Source organism: Protopterus annectens, chromosome 2.part1, assembly GCF_019279795.1.
Source record: "Protopterus annectens isolate FY-2018-M chromosome 2.part1, PAN1.0, whole genome shotgun sequence".
Taxonomy (NCBI): domain Eukaryota; kingdom Metazoa; phylum Chordata; order Ceratodontiformes; family Protopteridae; genus Protopterus; species Protopterus annectens.
In genome coordinates, this window is record NC_056729.1 from 220,153,758 (window position 1) to 220,174,950 (window position 21,193).

The 21,193-nt window shown below is 35.6% G+C and overlaps 1 protein-coding gene across 3 annotated transcripts in view; it reads right to left on the reverse strand.

Moving 5' to 3' along the window:
• The window catches only part of PCDH7 (protocadherin 7), a 1,090,241-nt gene that overhangs the window by 1,017,757 nt on the left and 51,291 nt on the right, over positions 1 to 21,193 (reverse strand). The window lies entirely within an intron of this gene.

Consider the following 21,193-nt stretch of genomic DNA (forward strand, 5'->3'; position numbering starts at 1 on the left):
GTCCAATCCACCTACTGCATGTCTTTGGAATGTGGGAGGAGACTGGAGCACCTGGGGAAAACCCACACAACCACAGGGAAGACATGCAGACTCTGCACAAAAGGCATCCCAGCTAATTAAAAAACTGGAGAACCTCTTGCTGTAAGGTGGCAATGCTAACTGCTGCAGCACTATGGCCACCCAATATGCGCAAGAAATGTTTAAAGAAAAATAGAAGGTAGTGAAAAAACATGGAAGGTGTAAAGTTAACTGGAAAAAAAGGAATAAAGAACTGGAAAAGGAGATTTCTTTAAATGAGCTGGATAAAGGATTAGGACAAGTAAATACCGATTTGGCTGTAGCCCCAGATGGAATAGCTTGCAAAATCTATAAAATTGTAAGGAATTGGCAAAAAATATATCTTTACCTCACATTCGTAGCACTACCAGTTCCAGCTGCTTTAAAACTGAAGTCAAGCACTACTTTCTGAACTCAAAAGCCTGTCTTTGCCTACATCCTCTATAATATGGATCTTCCTTTCTTTTTCTTTTCACTACATGTCTACATCTAATAATTCAATTACTACAATACCACATTATGCTACTTGGGAAAGATATGTCATTATTGTAAATACTTAAATGTAGTAGTTGTACTTATTTCATTTTGTTTTATTTTTATTACAATTATGCGTTTCACCTTATTACTGCATGTGCAATTTTTGCTTAGGTTGTATTGCTGTATTGTTTTTCTTGGGTTTTCTATATTGCCTACTATGTTATCATTTTATTTTGCATTTCTGGAGCTTTTCTCCTTGGGTCTCAACTGAAACTGGGCCATTGGCTCATATGGACTAACCCAGTTAAATGCCAAATAAATAAATAAATAAATAATACATTTTGAATGAATGGTAAGTGAAGGTTTATATATAAAGACATATAATGGAATATTTAAAGTAATGTGGAAGAATGAATATTGAAGAGAACTAAAAACACTGGAGACCAGTAATATTGAATAATAATGATTATAAGATCTTTATGAAAATAATATAAATGATATTTGAAACTAAAATGGAAAATATTATGGAAGATATCATATATATTATAAGGGGATAGAGTAGGGTTGTCAAGAATTATTACTGATAGTTTTGAGAAATTGTGGATGATATGAACAGAGGAGAAGTGAAAATCATGATATGAGATCATAAGCATTTGACACAATTGGACATGAAATCTTATGGGTAATAATGAAAGAATATAATATAAGTGAAAAAGTTAAGAAATTCTGTATGTCAGCATATGGTAATAATGAACAAAAAATACTTGTAAATGGCTGGTTAAGCCAAGAGGTACATATGAAGAGTAGTATAAGACATGGACAACCAAAGAGTTGTATACTCTTTGCATTAGTTATGAATGTGGATTCTTAGTTATGAATGTGATAGCATGAGAAATAAATTGCAAAATGAAGGAGGTAGGGTATATAACACCCAAAGGGTTACAAATTCTGAGTCTGTTAACATATGCAGATGACATTATAATTATAATAAATGCAAAAAACAAAATAAGGATAAAAGAAGTGATAATTTACACAAATTACTGTGGGGATGCACAAGCCAGTGCATTTCTTTGTGCCTGTCCCACGCCCAGATAAATGGGGAGGGTTGCATCAAGAAGGGCATCCAACGTAAAATTTTTGCCAAATCATTCATGCAGACAACAGTACAGATATACATACCGGATCGGTCGAGGCCCAGGTTAACAACGGCCACCACCAGTACTGTTAGCCAACAGGGTGCTGGCAGAAATTGGGCTACTGTTGGCCAAAGGAGGAGAAGAGGGGGAAGGCATGCCCAAAGGCAGGTAAAGGTTAGGACTGTGGTAGTGAGGGTCGGAACTTTGAATGTTGGCAGTATGGCTGGTATAGGGAGAGAGCTAACTGATATGATGGACAGGAGGAGGGTTGGTATATTGTGTGTGCAAGAGAGCTAGGAAGGGGAGCAAGGCTAGGTGTATCGAAGGTGGGTTCAAATTGTTTTATCATGGTGTGGATGGGAGGAGAAATGGAGTAGGGATTATCCTGAAGGAACAGTATGCTAAGAGTGTTTTGGAGGTGAAAAGTGTGTCAGATAGTGTGATGTTTAAGAAGCTGGAAATTGATAGTGTAATGATGAATGTTATTAGTGCATATGCTCCACAAGTTGGGTGTGCGATGGATGAGAAAGAAAAATTCTGGAGTGAGTTGGATGAAGTGGTGATGACTGTACCCAAGGGTGAGAGAGTGGTGATTGTAGCAGATTTCAATGGACATGTTGGTGAAGGGAACAGAGGGGATGAGGAAGTAATGGGTATATATGGTGTTAAGCAAAGGAATGCAGATGGTCAGATGGTAGTGGATTTTGCGAAAAGGATGGACATGGTTGTGGTGAATATGTATTTTAACAAGATGGAGGAGCACAGGGTGACATACAAGAGTGGAGGAAGATGCACACAGGTCTATTATATCTTATGTAGAAGGGCCAGTCTGACGGAGATTTGAGACTGTAAAGTGGTAACAGGGGAATGTGTAGTTAGGCAGCATAGGATGGTGGTTTGTAGGATGACATTGATGATGAAGAAGATGAGGAGGAGTGTGAGGGCAGCACCAAGGATCAAATGGTGGAAATTGAAAAAGGGTAATTGTGAGGTGGAGTTCAGGGAAGAGTTAAGACAGGCCCTGAGTGGCAGTGAAGAGTTACCAAATAGCTGGGTAACTACAGCAGAGCTAGTAAGGGAGATGGCTAGAAAGGTGGTTGGTGTGACATCTGGAAAGAGGAAGGAGGACAAGGAGACCTGGTGGTGGAATGAGAAAGTACAGGAGAGTATACAGAGAAAGAGTTTGGTGAAGAAGAAGTGGGATTGTCAGAGAGATGAAAAAAGTAGACAGGAGTATAAGGCGATGAGGTGCATGGCAAAGAGAGAGGTGGCAAAGACTAAGGATAGGGTGTATGAAGAGTTGTATGAAAGGCAGGACACTAAGGAGGAAGAAAAGGACCTGTTAGACAGATTGACTGTGCTAATAAAGATGTGCAGCAGGTAAGGGTAATAAAGGATAATGAGGGAAATGTACTCCCAAGCGAGGAGAGGGTGTTGAGCAGATGGAAAAAGTACTTTGAGGGGCTGATGAATGAAGAGAATGAGAGAGAGAGAAGGTTGGATGATGTGCAGATAGTGAATCATGAAGTGCAGTTGATTAGCAAGGAGGAAGTAAGGATAGCTATGAAGAGGATGAAGAATGTAAAGGTTGTTGGTCCAGATGACATACCTGTGGAAGCATGGAGGTGTTTAGGTGAAATGGCTGTGGAGTTTTTCACTAGATTGTTTAATGAAATCTTAGAAAGTGAGAGGATGCCTGAGGAATGGAGAAAAAGTGTTTTTGTACCGATTTTTAAGAATAAGGGTGATGTGCCGAGCTGTAGTAACTACAAAGGGATTAAATTGATCAGTCACAGCATGCAGTTATGGGAAAGAGTAGTGGAAGCTAGGTTAAGAAGGGAGGTGAAGATTAATGATCAGCAGTATGGTTTCATGCCAGGAAAGAGCACTACAGATGGAATCTTTGCTCTGAGAGTGTTAATGGAGAAGTACAGAGAAGGTCAGAAGAAGTTGCATTGTGTCATTGTGGACATAGAGAAAGCATATGACAGGTTGCCTAGGGAGGAGTTGTGGTATTCTATGAGGAAGTCAAGAGTGTCAGAGAAGTATGTAAGAGTGGTACAGGATATGTACGAGAGTAGTGTGACAGTGGTGAGGTCTGCAGTGGGAGTGATGGATGAGTTTACGGTGGAGGTGGGATTACATCAAGGATCAGCTCTGAGCCCTTTCTTATTTATAATGGTGATGGACAGGTTGACAGGTGAGATCAGACAGGAGTCTCCATGGATTATGATGTTTGCAGATCACATTGTGTTATGTAGTGAGAGTAGAGAACTGGTGAAGGAGACCCTGGAGAGGTGGAGATATGCTCTAGAGAGAAGAGCAATGAAGGTCAGCAGAACTAAGACAGAATATATGTGTGTGAATGAGAGGGAGGATAGAGGAATAGTGAGGATGCAGGGAGTAGTTGGTGAAGGTGGATGAGTTTAAATACTTGGGATCAACAGTTCAGATTCATGGTGAGTGTGGAAGAGAGGTGAAGCAGAGAGTACAGGCAGGATGGAGTGGGTGGAGAAGAGTGTCAGGAGTGATTTGTGACAGACGAGTACCAGTAAGAGTGAAAGGAAAGGTCTACAAGAAGGCAGTGAGACCAGCTGTGTTACATGGGTTGGAAACAGTGGCATAGACAAAAAGGCAAGAGTCAGAGCTGGACGTGGCAGAGTTAAAGTTGTTAAGATTTGCACTGGATGTGACGAGGGTGGACAGGATTAGGAATAAGTATATTAGAGGGTCAGCTTAGGTTGGAAGGTTTGGAGACAAAGCCAGAGAGGCAAGATTACATTGGTTTGGACATGTGCTGAGGAGGGATGCAGAGTATATTGGGAAAAAGATGTTAAGGATGAAGCTGCCAGGTAACAGGAAAAGAGGAAGGCCTAAGATAAGGTTTATGGATGTGGTGAGAGAGGACATGCAGGTGGTTGGTGTGACAGAGCAAGATGCAATGGACAGGAAGAAATTGAAACAGTTGATCCACTGTGGCGACACCTAATGGGAGCAGCCAAAAGATGAAGAAGAAGACTGTCTAGAGATGATAGGAATGGCTTTAAATAAAGAGAAACGTAAAGGTTTAGGTGAGATAGTAACAAATGAGTGTATATATTTTACCATGAATGAAATTTATGTGTTAGGGATACAATTTCGGAATAAAGAATTAATTGGAGAAAAAAAAACGATAGAGGAAATAAAACAAACATATATTTTTGGGAAAACATATAAATCATCATTCAAAAAAAGGTTTATTTGACAAATTTGGTAATTATGGGAAAATAGCATTCTAAGTTTATTTATGTTGCCAACAGCATTTGAAAAGGAATTATTGCAGAGATTTTTTTCATTTATATGGGGTTTTAAATTTTGTATGTAGAAAATTGTTGTTTACGGTTAATTAGCCAAGTTATATATGCAGCTTCATTAACTTTGTACAAAGTGTTAAAGTGGATAAATGAAAAAGATGAGAGATTAGTAGTAAATCTGTGTAAATATTATATATGATAGATTTGGGAATATGGTAAAAAAAAGTTAAAGAGAAAATGTGTACAAATGAAGAAAGTAATGATAAAAAATGACTATATAAAGCAATGGAAAATGTGAACAGATGAAACAATTAAAGGTATAAAAATGTGAAGCAAATGGCGTAACCAGAAAGGAGAACATCAAGATGTTTTGTGGAGACTGGTAATAGATACATTTCTAGTAAAATTAAATATGTCATATAAAAACAAAAATAATACAATATCTTTACATTGCAAAGAAGAAGAAAATATAAAATGTGTTTTTGAAATGTAAAAGAGTAAAAAGGTTATGGGGAAGCTATGTAAAGAAGATTTTTTGAATATATAAAAGAAGCCGATAAAATAAACACAGATATGACTAAATATGGATATTGTAAAAATAGAAGTAAAGAAGAGGTTAAAAGAGTAGATAAAAAGTTATTGTATGTTATATAGATTATACGGAATGAAATAACAAATGTAATTAGATTTAATGGTAAATGGATTTTAGCAAAATATTAAGTAAAATCAGATGGTGGTAATGGAAAAAGGAGTTGGGGTCTAATAGGGATGAACATGTAGCATGATTGTAAATGAAATTATGAATATTTGTAAACAGTTTTGTATATTTATAGATTTGTACATATGTAAATATTTGTAAATATATAAATATTTTGTAAATAAGAGTTATTTTTATCTACAAATAAAGACCTCTTCTTTGGAATTTCTAGATGGTGTCAAAGGTCTCCTACAGCAGCAAGGAAGAGGTCTATGTGAAGCAGCTGCATGGAGGAGAGGAGGAGAAAAAACTATGGAATTTTTGGAAGTGGAAAGTGAGAATTTGGAGAAAAATGTGTTCAATGTGGAGCTTCAGAATATATGTAAAGATTCCTGTGGATTTTACAAATGAGCAGGAAGTAAGTCTGTTGAATTGATGCATATAAATGAAATAAGAGCTTGCAGATGATAGGAAGTAGGATGAACCAGTTGGCAGTTCTGCTGTTACACAGGATGGGATATCAGATCATTTGTTTCGGAAATGCTGAGGATGGTAATATAGAAAAGGAACCAGGTGATGGGGCAGCAGAAAACGTAGCAATTAAAACTGATACAGCAGTCACATAATGTAAAAGAGAAAATCAGTAACAGACTGAGAAGATATCTGGATTTGTGTTGCAGATAATGCAGTAACTAAAACTTATGCAGCACTGACAGCTAGCAAAAAAAGAGGAGGTCCAACAAACTGTATGTAAAATGTTTTTTAACAGAGGAGAGAAATCCATATGTGAGGATAAAAGCAAAAAAAATCAATGTGATCGAAATTATGTATGGTACAATTTTGTAACTGTTCTGCATTGTAAAGCTCAAGAAATCAGGTTTTTGAAATATACTGGGACAGAGACATTTTGTGATTTAGCAGCTGAGCCTGATTGACTGGTGATAACATTTCTGGAACTATGTAACAAAAAGGATATTTATCTGTGAATCAATTATTTGTTTATGATAGTAACTTAAACGTTAAAAAATGTTACTTTGCATTTTAGAAGAGATGAACTGGAAGAAAGTGATGTTAAAAAATGCATGCAGGGTCTCTGAAACTGTTGATAATACTGGGAAAGTTAATGATAAGAGAAATTTATGGAATGGAGGGTAGAAGTTAGAAGTTGTTTTGAAATGTGAAAAAAAAAACATGCTGAACACTTGCCAGGTGAGATTGTTGTGGCGGTTCATAGATGGACATGAATATATGCTGTCCAGCTTAAGTCATTTTTTTTTGGGGTGAACTTTTTCATTTAATTAATGAATGTGGGAAGGTAGAAAGTAATCAATGTGGGAAGAATGGACATACAACAAAAAGGTGTGTGCCTGAATGCAGACTGTGTAGAAAAAGATCACTTTTGGATGTATTGTCAAGAGCAAACTATAAATAATGAGAAAGAAGGGGAAGGGGAGAAAACATACACAAGGAAGGGCAACAAGATTTGGGGTGAGTGTGCAATAGGTGAAGAAAATGCTGTTGAATAAGAAAATATATGGAGGGGAAAATGGGGAGACAGAGTGCATGCAGGAAGAGAAGTCAGGAGATTAGATTGATACTAATATTTTTTGAAGATCTAGCCAGAGAAAAATCTGATTCTGAAGATCAGTGTTTATTTGTATATAAACCCAGGAAAAATATTCAGTTGGGGAAAGAGTAAAAATAAGAAAACTAAAAATTAAAAATATTTCCTCTAAACTTAAAAAGAAGGAAAAGCAACAACTTTAGCATACCTTTGGTAAATATAAATGGTATTACTAGCACTATAAAAAGATAGGGATACTGGAATGTGTGCTAAAGATGATGTGGATGCTATTCTGTTAGATTCATATGTTCATAGGTGTATACTAGGCTAATGGCCCTGGAGCCTTTACAAGCCTAGCCCATAGGACTACCCTTTCATTGTGCTGCCCGACCTATCGGCTCATAGGTATGTACTAGGAAATAATCACCCTTGAAATGTCTTGAACCTAGGCCCCTGACAACTACAGCACAGTGCATTAGCCCACTAGGCCACTCAGCTCCTGTGAAAAGCCACCCATGCAGGGGGCACCTGGATTTGAACCGGGGCCCTCTTGATCTGCAGTAAAATGCTCTACAACTGAGCTATACCCCCTCTACCACTGAGCTATACCACCCTGAGAAGAAAAGAAAGACTGCAAAGAGAAAACTTTTGGGGTGGAAATATAATATGGAACTTAATAAGTGAATACTGATCTGGACATAGATAAACAATGAAGATTCTAGATGTAACATTTGTAAAGATGGAAAGGTTAACAGTTGTGGATGTCAGGTGATGACATGTTTATAGAATTAGCATTATATGCATATATAACTAGCAAGGAAAGAGAGAATGTATTTAATCAAATATTACACTATGTGGTGGTTAACATAAAAGTTATGATTGTAGGGGACATTAGTTGTGATTTACAGCAAAAATATAAAAAGAAAGGGAAATATGTAAAAAAAATACAGGAAGTGATAAAATGTGGTAATGTGGTAAATTAATGGTGTGGAACAAAAGTCAATGGACTTATAGAAGAGGACACTTGGATCTGAAATTGATTGTTTTGTATTATCAGAAGGTGTGGGGGTAGTATTGGAAAGGAAATAAAAAGAATAAATGAGAAAGTAAGGGATGAAATTGGAAAGTGGGAAGTACTGTAGTTACGGAAGGATCATATAGCCATGAAGGATATCTATAAAAAAACTGATCTGAATTGTGGATTGAATTTGAAAAGAAGCTTAAAATGTTTTTTTTTTTTTCAATGTCAGGATGATGAGAAAAAAAGAGATGGGAAATGTGTGGAAATATATAGAAATGTAGCAAATAATTTAGAAAATAATGCAAGAAAGTATTAAGGTGTGGAAAAAAAACATATAAAAAAACTGAGAAAAAATAAGATACTACTGCTAAGTTAGAAATAGTATTTACAAGGGGCATGGGAGGAGAAATCTACATATTTGGGTAAATAGTAAAGGAGGATATTAACGTAATGAGGAAATTAAAAATGTAAAAGGAGAGGAGAAAAGAACATGAGAAAATTGAGTATTTGAGTACAGCATGTGGAAAATATGTATAATAGTAATAGAAGGAAAAAGAGAGAGAATAAAAAGTAAAAAAAAAAAACTGAGTTAAGCAAATTTTGAAAAAGAAATTACAGTTAGTGATTGGATGAAATACTTAGGAAAATAAATGTTGATTCAGTATTAGGCTCAGATGCTATATGTTATGGAATGTACCAGGAATGGGTGGATTTCACAAATATACTAAATGAATAAAGGAAGGGTTTATTTATGCTGAGTTAAGTAATGGGGTATTAAAATTTACATGGATCAAAGATGCGAAGAATGAAATAAAAAAAATTGGAGACCTATCGCACTAACTAACATAGATTACAGTTTTTATGAGAATAATACAGAGGAGTATGGCAGAAAAGAAGAAGAAGGACACGATGGAAGAAAGTATATATGGTATAAAAAGGAAGGAAGGTCAAACATTGTTATTAGTTCTGAGAGAAACTGTAGATGATATTATAGTAAAAGGTAAGATGTGAAACATATGGTAGATGATATTAGCATAACTTTAGGAAGGCGTTTAATACAGTAGGGCATGATGCTATGTAGGATCTTAGAAAGAAGAAGGGAAGAGATAACAGAATTAGAAGAGTGTGTATGTCAGCATATCAAAATAATAGAGTGAATGGGTTGTTGAGTAAAGAAATATGCATTAATTGTTGTATAACACAAAGTAGTGAATGCAATAGGAGTGAAATAGCTTATAAAATGAAAGATAATAGATATGTGATATAAAATGAGGTGGTCCATTAGTTTTGACATATGCAGACAATACATATGTAGTTGCTAAGAGCAAAATACAGATGATGGAAGTTTTGGTTCATCTGAATGGATGTTTAAAGGAAATGTGAATGATATTAAATAAAGATAAAAGTAATAGTTTGGGTGATATGGTAAAGATTGGAGGAGTGCATTTTTTAGTAAATGAGGTGTCTTTGCTAGGGATAAAATTTTGGGAAAGTGGTGTAATTATGATTCATTGGGAATGTTTGATAAAAGAAATGAAATAAATATTTTTTTCTGTGGAAGACATATAGAATAGAATTCAGGAAAAATGTTTATCAGTGAACGCTATATTAATGGAAAAAGGAAATTGTGCAAATGGCATTTTCTTTCAAATGGTTTTCAAAATTAAACCTAGTGAAAAGTGATGTATTATATATAAGTAAAGATGAAGGGAGTGTTGGGGTTACTAAATTGAGTTGTTTATTCTTTTTCTTTAAACTTGTATGCAGTATTAAAGTGAGTAAAGGAAGGTGATGAGAAATTAATAGTGAGAATTTTTAAATAAGTACAAACATTCTGAAAAATGATGAGAATAAGAAAAAGAGAAAAAGAATATATAAATGACGAAATTAAAAATAGCAAGAAAAAATTTAACTTGGAAAATAAGAAATGATAATATAGAGAAAAACAGAAGGATGCTAGTGTGATGAAACAATATTATTTTGTAAATTCATGGGAAAATTTAGCAGAAGAAGTGATTAGTCGTTAAGGTCAGGACAAAGTGATATACCATGATAGTACAGTTCAGGACTTCGTATGGAGGCAGGCCATGAATTAGTTACCAGTAAAGGGGAATATAGTATAAAAACATTAAAAGAGTTTGGTTCTATGGGAGAAAGCTACAACAGACCATATTTTTCTGTAATGTAAAAGAGTGGAGAATCTGTGGAAAAAAGTCTGAAGAAATTTTGAGTATATTAACGATATTAGCAATATAGAAATGAATATGATTGTGTATGGATATCATAAGAACAAGAAGAAAGAATATGTAAGATGGTAGATAATTTAATTTTTGTAATATGGGTTATTTGCAATGAGAGACTGAATGAAATTTTGTTTAATGGAAAATAGCTTTTGGCAGATATATTGTGAAAAAATAGCTGGGTTGGAGACAGTGGCATTGACAAAAAGGCAGGAGTCAGAACTTGACTTGGCAGAGTTGAAGATGTTAAGATTTGCACTGGGTATGACGAGGACGGACAGGATTAGGAATAAGTATATTAGAGGGTCAGCCCAGGTTGGAAGGTTTGGAGACAAAGCCAGAGAGGCAATATTACGTTGGTTTGGACATGTGCTGAGGAGGGATGCAGAGTATATTGGGAAAAAGATGCTAAGGATGAAGCTACCAGGTAACAGGAAAAGAGGAAGGCCTAAGATAAGGTTTATGGATGTGGTGAGAGAGGACATGCAGGTGGTTGGTGTGACAGGGCAAGATGCAGAGGACAAGAAGAAATGGAAACAGTTGATCTGCTGTGGCGACCCCTGCCGGGAGCAGCTGAAAGAAGAAGAAGATTGTCAAAATTAGATTATGGTAGTTGAAGAAGGAGTATACAAGAATAACAATGAAGATGTTATATGAAAAATTATAAAAAGTAAAAACAATAGAAATGAATAAAAGTTTCCTGCAAATAATGTTTTGATGTTGTGTAAAATAAAGGAACCCTACTCTTTTCAATAAATGATATGGGGAATGTTTTACATACACTTGAGCTACTAGCAACTCAAGCAGATGGGATTTCACTTGAATGTGTCATCCAAAGGAATCTTCAATAGTATGTTTCATCAAAACAGGTAAGCAGAGTTTGGAAGGGGTGACAGTTTTTGTGTGTGTATTTGGATGTTAGGGTTAGGGTTGGGATTATGTAAGGGGACCGATGTCATGGGTTCTTTTGTGAGTGAGTGCATTTTAGGGTTAGGTTGAGAGTCAGGTAAGGGGATAGATGGAATGTCTGTGAATGCGTGAATTTTTGGGTTAGGGTCTGGATTAAATAAGGGGGCAGACACAGTATTTGTAGTATGTGTTAATACGTGCCTGTTTCTCAGAGTATGTCTTCTGTATTGGTAGTGCTACAAAATAGTGTTAACGTTTGGAGGCATGAACAGAGTTAGGATTACATTTAGGTGAAGGGTGAGACATTGCCTATTGTTACTAGGCATGCTCCTTTTATTTGGTTCATTGGTTATGTTTTTTTTAAGTTATGTAGCATTTTTTATTGCCAACTGCACTGAAGAATGTTGGATCTGTGGAAATTGTTTGGATCAACAGCACACAGGGATGAAACACTGACAATGACATAGATGCATATGAGAAAAAGTGGTGGGCTAAAGGTTTTGGATTAATCAGGCATGTCTTCTGGCAGATGATTGTATGAATTTTTTTTTGAAAATTCCAATTAATCTTGACAAGCTAGTGTTTGTATACAACTGCAAAAATATGTACAATCTTGGGGGGGGGGGTGCATAAGAATAAAACATTTTACCAAAATTAAGAGTCTTGTATACCACAGACATTTAGACAGCAATTTGGAAATGTGTCCTCAGTGTGAATATTTTTTTTAAAAAAAGCTCACTTGCTCTTGTAAAAAAAAAAAAAAAAAAAAACAGTTTGTTTCAGACCACTGTGTACTCTTTGGGGGACTTTCTCCAGTACTGTACAACTGTTGATTTGATGTATACCAGTTTGACAGGTATAAAGCACAAGAGAACTTATCCCCACATGAGAGGAACACTGGGATTTGTTCATGCAAAAAAAATTGTTTTTGCCATTACTTTTGAAATAAGATGTAGCAGTTAGCATTGTTGCCTCACAGCAAAAGGTTCTACAGTTTGATTCTTGGCTGGGGTGCCTTCTATGTGGAGTCAGCATGTTCTCTTTGCATTCATTTGGGTTTCCTCTGGGTGCTCCGGTTTCCTCCCACATTCCAAAGACATGCAGTAGGTGGAATGGACACTCTAAATAGGCCCAAGCTGTGAGTGTGTGGTGCACCCTCCCTTGGGCTAGAAAACCGATCCCATAAAACCTGTACCTCGTATGGAATTCATGAGTGCTGAAGGGTACTTGTTGCCTGATGTGCTAAATGTATGGCAGAGGGAGGAGATTACTGTTGGAATATGCAATGTTATAGATAGGTTTTGAAGTTTCTGAGCTGAGATTTTGCAGTTCATATTTTTTTGAAGCAGGGTTTTACATAAGAAGCATAGAAAACATAATTTTGATTTGCCTCTTTATGTCACTATAAAATATTTCAGGATAATATCTAACAAAAAAGTAGCTAATAATAGACTCACTGAGTTCACATTGATTTGGGTGACAAACTTTACATCACTCATGGCTAAGCATAATGTGCCTCAAAAGATAGCAGTATCTGTATAACAATTTAGCCATTACACTTTTGCCACTTAAATACTGATTCTCAGCAAAGCCAGCATATAACATGTCAGCATAAAACAGAGTAGATATGTAGGTTAGCTGCAACAAAAAATCTAAATTCTGCTCATTGCCCTGCATGTTTGCACACATAAGTAATATTAAAATCATCAGATATGATCTAACAAGAGATATGCTGCAGGCTCTTCCTTCTTTCCATTTTATGGAAATGGAACCTCAGTTTTCATTTTGAATTTGGTCCCCAAATACTTGTATTCATCTGTCTATGCTGAATTCCCACTTTGCCAGTTTGAAATTGCATGGAGGTGGAGCTTGTCATAGCAACAGCAAGTCTAAGATATGAGCGACGTCTGCATCAAAAGTCAATGCACAGCAAGACACATATAACAGAGTCAATGAAGTATTACTGAGCAAACTGAGGGATTTCCGTTTGCTGTTCTATAATGCAACGAGGAGTAAATATAAAAAAAAAATATATATATATATATATATATATATATATATATACTTTGATCATCTTTTCATAGGCACTGAAAATCAGAAACTGACCACATAGGTTCATAGGTTCATAGGTTCATAGGTAGGTACTAGGCTATCGGCCCTGGGGCCTATACAAGCCCAGCCAAAAAGGTACCCTGGCTTTTGCCACCCAAGAAAATTATTTTCCTCTGCCACTGTCGAACAGAGCCACAGAGGTGATCCCCGGGGTGAATTTCATATTTCCCATCCAATCATCAAGATTTTTCTTGAAGAGTGCTAATGAGGAGCTTTGTTTGATATAGACAGGTAGTTTATTCCAAAGTATGGGAAGTCTCTGGGACAGGAATCTATCCCTCCGGCATGTTCTGTTTATTGTGGTGACAAGGTTTAGATCCCTAGAGCATGTAGCTCGGAGGGATTCAGATTTCTTTAAGTGGAGCATGTCCAACAGCTCTGGGTTTGACATAAATGCAAAACTAAAAACAAGTAAGAAAAATAACCAAGATTACTGCAACAAACCATTTACAATTGCTGCCCCCTTAGTGCTTTTTACATATTGTACACTTTTTGTTCAATATGCTGAATGGGTAATTTCTCTGAAATATACCCTTGCTATTTTTTGTACTATATTTAGATCAACTAATTAATATCTGATATTAAATTAAGATTGAAAACCTAAGTCAATTAAAATGAGGGATATATACACAGTAATCCAAATTAAGATTTGGTTCTAATTTTATGAACAACGTATTTTGCCATCTGTTCATCTGCACGCAAATATTTGCTTGGTATGAAATACTAAATAGCAGCAAATTATGTAATAGTTTGATGATCATGGTAATTTTATGTCCTGTTTCTAAAACAGGACAGTATTTTAATACTAACCTAGCATCATCTGTTTCTTTTCCTTTATATAGTTAAAGAATGATTCATCTTTCCTTAGGATTTCCACTTAAGACTGAAGAACATGGGTACATTGATATAAAAAAGCTGATTACTAACCAGGCAAAGCCTATCTCACCACCTGTCCTACAGAAATTAACATTCACTTATCTTATTAGTTTTAGCTCCTTAGATTATCTATCACTTTGTACAAGACAAAAAATTTATTAGAGTACACAAAACTTGTATCCTTTTATTTTTTTTATATTCAAAATATATTATCACTACTAATTTAGATGACATAAAAATCAAACTAGACAGCAATACTTGAAGACATCAATCCAAAATAAAAATGCACTCAGCGTGAATAATTGTTTACTTAAATTTCATTGTTCTGTTTTACATACAGGAAATGAGCAAGTTCTATTTAAACAATTAAAGAAAAAAAATTGTTAAACATAAATCAATATATACCAAGCAAATATTTTTTGCTAGGTTGAGAAAATTATATTTTGCATCAAAAATGCAAATGCTAGCAGAGACAGCATTGTGCCTTCTTCTGTCTGTACGTCTGAGGCCAAGCACTGTATATTGAAATGTATTTCATAATACACAAGAGGAAGGAAACTTACAAATCTTTGCAAAATATAGTGTAGTACTTTTATACATCTAATCAGGAAAACAAATATTACATAATTATATTTTAAGCATCTCATTTTATATTCTCAAAACAGTGCAGCTTTTATGCCATTATATTTTAGGTATTTATATATGTATGTATGCATTTATTTATTTTAGATTATACAAAAACTTAAAAATACTACTCCATATTCAGATAAATACAGGAATATATTTTCCTTACTATATTTGAAAACAAAATAGCTATTTATGTCAATCAAAAGTGAATTCTTTTCCACTCCTTAATACTTGCCCTTATACAGAAAATATTATTATACCCATGTTTTCTAATCATTCATTGATCCTTCATACTGCTATTATCCCAGCACCACAATACTATAGGGAAAATGTAAAATGCTAGACGTTTTGACTTGTTAAGTGGACACTCACTGCATCTATATACACAGTAACTCCCATTAATAGCAGTCTAAGTCATATTTTCAGATAACTGGCATCTGTTACAGCATACATCACAACCTGCAATACACTGAACATAATATATAACACCTTGCACAATGGCATTTCAAGTAATATTTCCACAATTATCTTGGCAAAAGATGATGGCCAAATTAGAATGGTGGTTGTTAGTGCAGTTAGTGATGTTTCCAGCTGGGGCTGGATGGAGTCAACGAGATTATCTGACTAAGGGTGGCTTAATCCTTTTTTATAATGATCATGTTCAAAGGACTATGGTCGATTAAAAAAAAAATACTTCACATCACAGCATTGATGGGATTAATTAATGCCTACAATAAGTGTACAGTATTCTGAATTAACAGTCAACACAAGCATAACACTCACCTTCTTCCTTCTGATTATAGTTTTCCTACAGATTTGCTTGCAGCCTTAAATATCTAGGAGGATTCATAAAGGTTACCACAAAGTGTACACTTATTGTAATCTTTCTGATCGACTAGAGAGCAGAAAACAAATGGTGGAAGAGAGATCGTGTACACTTAGTGCACACTTAATGTAAGCATTAACAAATCTGGCCTAAAATCATTATGCTTGTGGTCACATTTTAAAGAAAAAACAAAATGTTTTTCTTTTCACCTTCAAGGCACAAATTAACTTTTAAAATTTTTGCACATGTGGATAGCCTGCATGAATGCCTGACATTGCTTTCACTTGCCAGGGGTGTTCGCTAAATTTTAATGATGCTCTTTCAGGGACTCTCAGAATTTAGTGGTAATTTCTGTGAATAGTAATGAGCCCTGCTATTACATTATTAGCAGTAGTAGTACTGCTTTCTATTTTTTTCAATAGGCCTGTTTGTAGTAGCGGACCATTAATTGGTAAGAATTGTAATGCAGTTCTTTTGTTTTGATTTTTGTTACAAAACTAAATGGTTGCAATTTTTCTACCAATTAATAAATTGACTAGTTAAAGAGTCACATCCTGAATAACATCAGTGCATCAAAGATGTGTCAGTAACTGAGGCAAGAAATCGGCAACTACTTAATTCCCATTTGCATGTGCCACTTAAAAAGTTTTTTTTTACCAAAGATGAACAGAAACATTGTATTTTTTATAAAAAAAGCAACTGAAATATAAGGATGAGTCCTGCATTATTTTTTTTTTTAATCAGGCAAAATAATTTGAAGATTATCTTTAAAATTCCAGAATGAAGATATCAACAGGAATGCCAGGATTGAGATATCACTGAAGACTATTGTGAACTAACAAGTAACATGATGGACATTTAGGCCATACCATGCTCTAATATCAGTCACTATTCATGCAGTTCAACTGATCCATGCTAGGAAACTACAGCTCAATATGCCAGGTGCATTCAGGTGACTCTCCAAATGCACTTACATTCTATGATGTTCTTGTATACCTTGTAGGCTGCCCCAGCTACAGGGCATCAGTTTTGTCCATAGAAAGTGTGTTAGCTTCTCAAGCAGTTGCACCTAATATGAGTGAAAAGCACCATCTATGTTATAGAAAACAAATGAGGTCTGAAGAACTGATACATATATATAAAACAGATGGTGCAAAGGTTGTATAGATAGGCACATTTGTAAATGCTACGTTTTACTAAAGTACTGAGTTAAAAACGTCTTATCTACTCTCTAAATGTATTAATTATTCAATCAACTAATTAATTTGTTAAGAGAAACAGTGAGCTGGCACATTAAAAGAACTATCTGCCCATCTTTAGCCTGTAGCATAATCTCCCTGAAATGGAAGATAGTGGTTGTTATTCATGGAATTTTATTCGAGAAAATGCTCTTATGCAAATAATATAAAGTTATACTTAAATACTTCATACCTTATAGATACAAGCTGCCATATAACTTTTGGAAAAAAAAATATTTAAGGTAGATAACAATGAAAAGCATGTTTACATTTTTTTAGTAAATAAAGTCAAAACCCTGCTGTTGCTCTGTGGAATCATCATGTTTTAATTTCAATGAAAGCAAATTCACAAAGCATTTAAGGAATGGGAGGTTTTGAAAAATGACTTGGACATATATAGAATTAAGGCCATTGCTACTTTGTTTGTGTCTTTCGGCTTTTGCCGGTTAGGGGTCGCCACAGCGGAACTCCGGTCCACTAATGATTGGCAGTTGATTTTTATGTACCGGCTTGCCAGGCCTGACGCACAACTTTCAACTAAGGTACGCCCATTCACGCATGTCTCCATGCAGAAGACGGTCTAGCTGAGAATCGAACTGGACAGCGTCTTACTGTGAGGCGATAATGCTACCGCAGCACCACCACCGTGGGTAAGGCCATTGCTACTATATGCCTATTATACATTTCTTTACAAAGGAGCTACTTCTTAATCAAAATATGATTCTGCCAACATCTGTTTCATTAAATTCTAAGCAAAACTGATATTATATGTTTATGGCTTACTAGATATGTACTTTGTATCACATACGAAGGATATCTCTTAATGTTTGTTAGCAGTCAGACATGGTCTTGAATTGTTATGGTCTTTTGAATAAATGGTCATATGTATATCTCTCTCCCGTAAGCCAGGAAACTTCTGAAGTACCTTCCATTTCAAAGTCTGTGCACAATAGTTGACATTTGGGAAATATACCTTAAATAGATTATTTCCCATGCTGTTTTGGAACCACAGCCTCATTTAATTTCTTTTTGCTTTTCCTCTTTCTTTTACAAGTGAACACATACATATACAGACACACACACACACACGCACAAACACACACACACATTTACCCACAAGCATGTACACACACACACACGCACGCAGCACGCACGCACACACACACACACATACACACACACACACACACACACACACACACACACACACACACACACACACACACACACACACACAAAAACACACACACAGATCCCTATCAGATGTCCAAGTTTTCAAAACTCGAAATTTACATGGTCCAGACCATATGACTGAGGTTTTGAAAACATGAAGTTTATGAGTGGAGACTGCACTACTGTGAGGATCAGGAAATTTACCCTTTTCCTCAGTGTAGTGCGATCTCGGAGTTGGTATATATAATTTGCAGGGGAAGTCCTCCATATGGGGGTGCAGGGGGCTTGCCCCCAACAAAAAAATGTTAAAAAGGGTAGATTTTTGTGTTTTTTTGTGAGGTTTTTTTATGTTTGAGTTTTTGGAAACTCGATTATATGGTCTCGACCATATGAATTTTGAGTTTCTCAAAACTTGATCTTCTAACATAGACCCAGCACACACAGAAATACACCCAAAGATGCATACACACATGCACGCACACACACACACACACACACACACACACACACACACACATGATTGCATCATATGGCTTACCATTACTGACCTATTGGTTTCTGAATTGCTTTCACATTATGCAAGATGATTAGAGGTTTCTACTCCAGAAATCAATAAAGCAATTAAGATGTCCTTAGAAAGATAACATTTACTTTCCCCACATAAGCCTCTTGTAGTCCACAGCTTTTGCTATAATACAAGTAAATCACTGCCCTCTGCTTAGCTAAAGCAGCCCAAGCAACATTCTAGAGCAGTTGTTGACAACCACTCCATCTACAATCATGTCAGGTAACACTCTGTAATGAATTAGCAGCCTAGTATTGTCTTCCCTTCCATGCGAGGCAATCTAATATTAGTTGAACTGCTCTAAATTTGCTAACATTGATTTCTTTGGCTAAAGTTTAATGGTTATTTAGGTATGTGATACTGCGACTATCACCTCTCAATCTGTACTCCCAATGCAGCTCTACACTTGTTTCTAACATCCAAGCAAATTGTGCACATAAGATGTGTTGAATTTATTATGACTAATCTCATTATGTGCAGATGATGATAATAGGTCTTAACAAGTCCATGCTATTTAGTTGAGATGTTTTGCTGATTTAATAGTCTAGGCTGTACAACCTTGTAGATTTCTAGTAACATGGAACATTAATGCCTATTAACCATACCATACTGGGCATTTTTAATGACATTTCAATCTTGAATCTAGTCCTTTCACTCAGATGTAGAATTTATTTCCTTTTACTACTATCTGATAATTTCTCAGTACTTCACATATGCTAGCACTTATGTATACATTAAATCTGGCCACAGAAGTTAATATTACCATCCCTAGGCTTGCTTTCTATACCTATCTTGCAATGGATAAAACAACTACTTATAGAAGCCATATTAGCTGATTTCAATAATGTCTACAATTATATGACATAACACATTTTATGTATGAACAAGTACAGTGCCAGCAAGGAAAAATAATAATTTCAGATTTCTGGAGTAACTATTTTAAGAGAAAATAGACATCAGATTGTTTGTTCTATACTTTGTCCCTCCTTCCTTTTAAAAAAATGTGGTTCAAATTTTGCTTATGCAGCAAAGTTGCTATTTTGAATTTTTTTTTTTTACATATATGATGGATAAATCACTATCATGGTAATCTGAGCCAGTTGAAAATATAAACTACCTGTTCTGTCAGGGAATTGAAGTTTTCAGAGTTTCACTGAAATTCAAGAACTCATGATTCAAAACGAGTTCCTGCATACAGTATGAGAACATTTTACTTCAGCAAAAGAAATGGCCATCCTGACATTTAAAAGTTGATGCACTAGGAAAGATCTGGAATATAAAATAAGCAGACAAACAATTAAATAATACGAGCTTTCTTGCATCTCCATAAAGAGTTTCATACCATAGATTCATAAATGAATAGATGCTTACTATGCTTATGGTCAAGGAGACCATAATAAAAGTTCAGACACATATCCAGTAGTGACAAGGAAGTATCGATGTTTTCCATTCAATAGATTTTACACCCCTACTTCAGATTAAAATTTCAGAGAACTCATCTAGTCATTCAGAGTGTTTTTTTAAGAAAGTACTCTGCTTGATAGATAAGGCTAGCCCATTCTAGAAATGTGGACTACTTTGGGTTAGCTGTTTTTTGTACAATCAAGTAGTGTGTGATTGTGTAGTTTGGGTTTAGGCTTCTAGACTGAGAGTTTGGTTTACCAAAGATTATGTTCAGGTGAAAGAGTTCATAGAGGTTTGGATCATTCATAGTATTGAAGGCTAAGTAGAGATAAACTTTCTTGGGTCTCTTTTTCAATGAGTAATGAGATCTGAGATCTTTTTTTTTTTTTTTTTTGTGGAAAAATTGATGTCTTGCTAACTGATTTGCATTTCTTGGCAATGTGTATGCTGAAGGGGATGTTATGTTCAGTGATGGGCCTAATAATGGAATAATAAACTGATACTCTAATTTGTTTGGACTATGAGGAGATTCCACAAAAAAATAAGTTGAGCGCAGCAGAAAAAATTTCTAACCATAAGACCAGATACATGGTGATCAAAATGCAGTTTTTCATCAGCACATGTGCCTATGTCCTTATGACTGCGTCACATTTAAGTGGAATGTGATCAACATGACAGCAGCAGTAATGGTAGATGTAAAAAGTAAACTGTGCTGCATTTCCTGGTATGGGCAATAAACTCATGATTAAAATGTCAAACACATGTCTGATCTAGCTCTAGCTGGAGAATCTGTACATTAGAAAAGGATATGATAACTGCCCACAGCATGCAATAATCAGCAAACTTGGTTAGCCATAGTCCAGGGATAGCTTTATGCTAGATAAGTATATGTGAAGGAATAGAGGCCCCAGGGAACAGCACTGTGGAGCACCAGTGGTGATGTTTTCCTAGCTAGTGCAAACTCCTTAGACACTCACA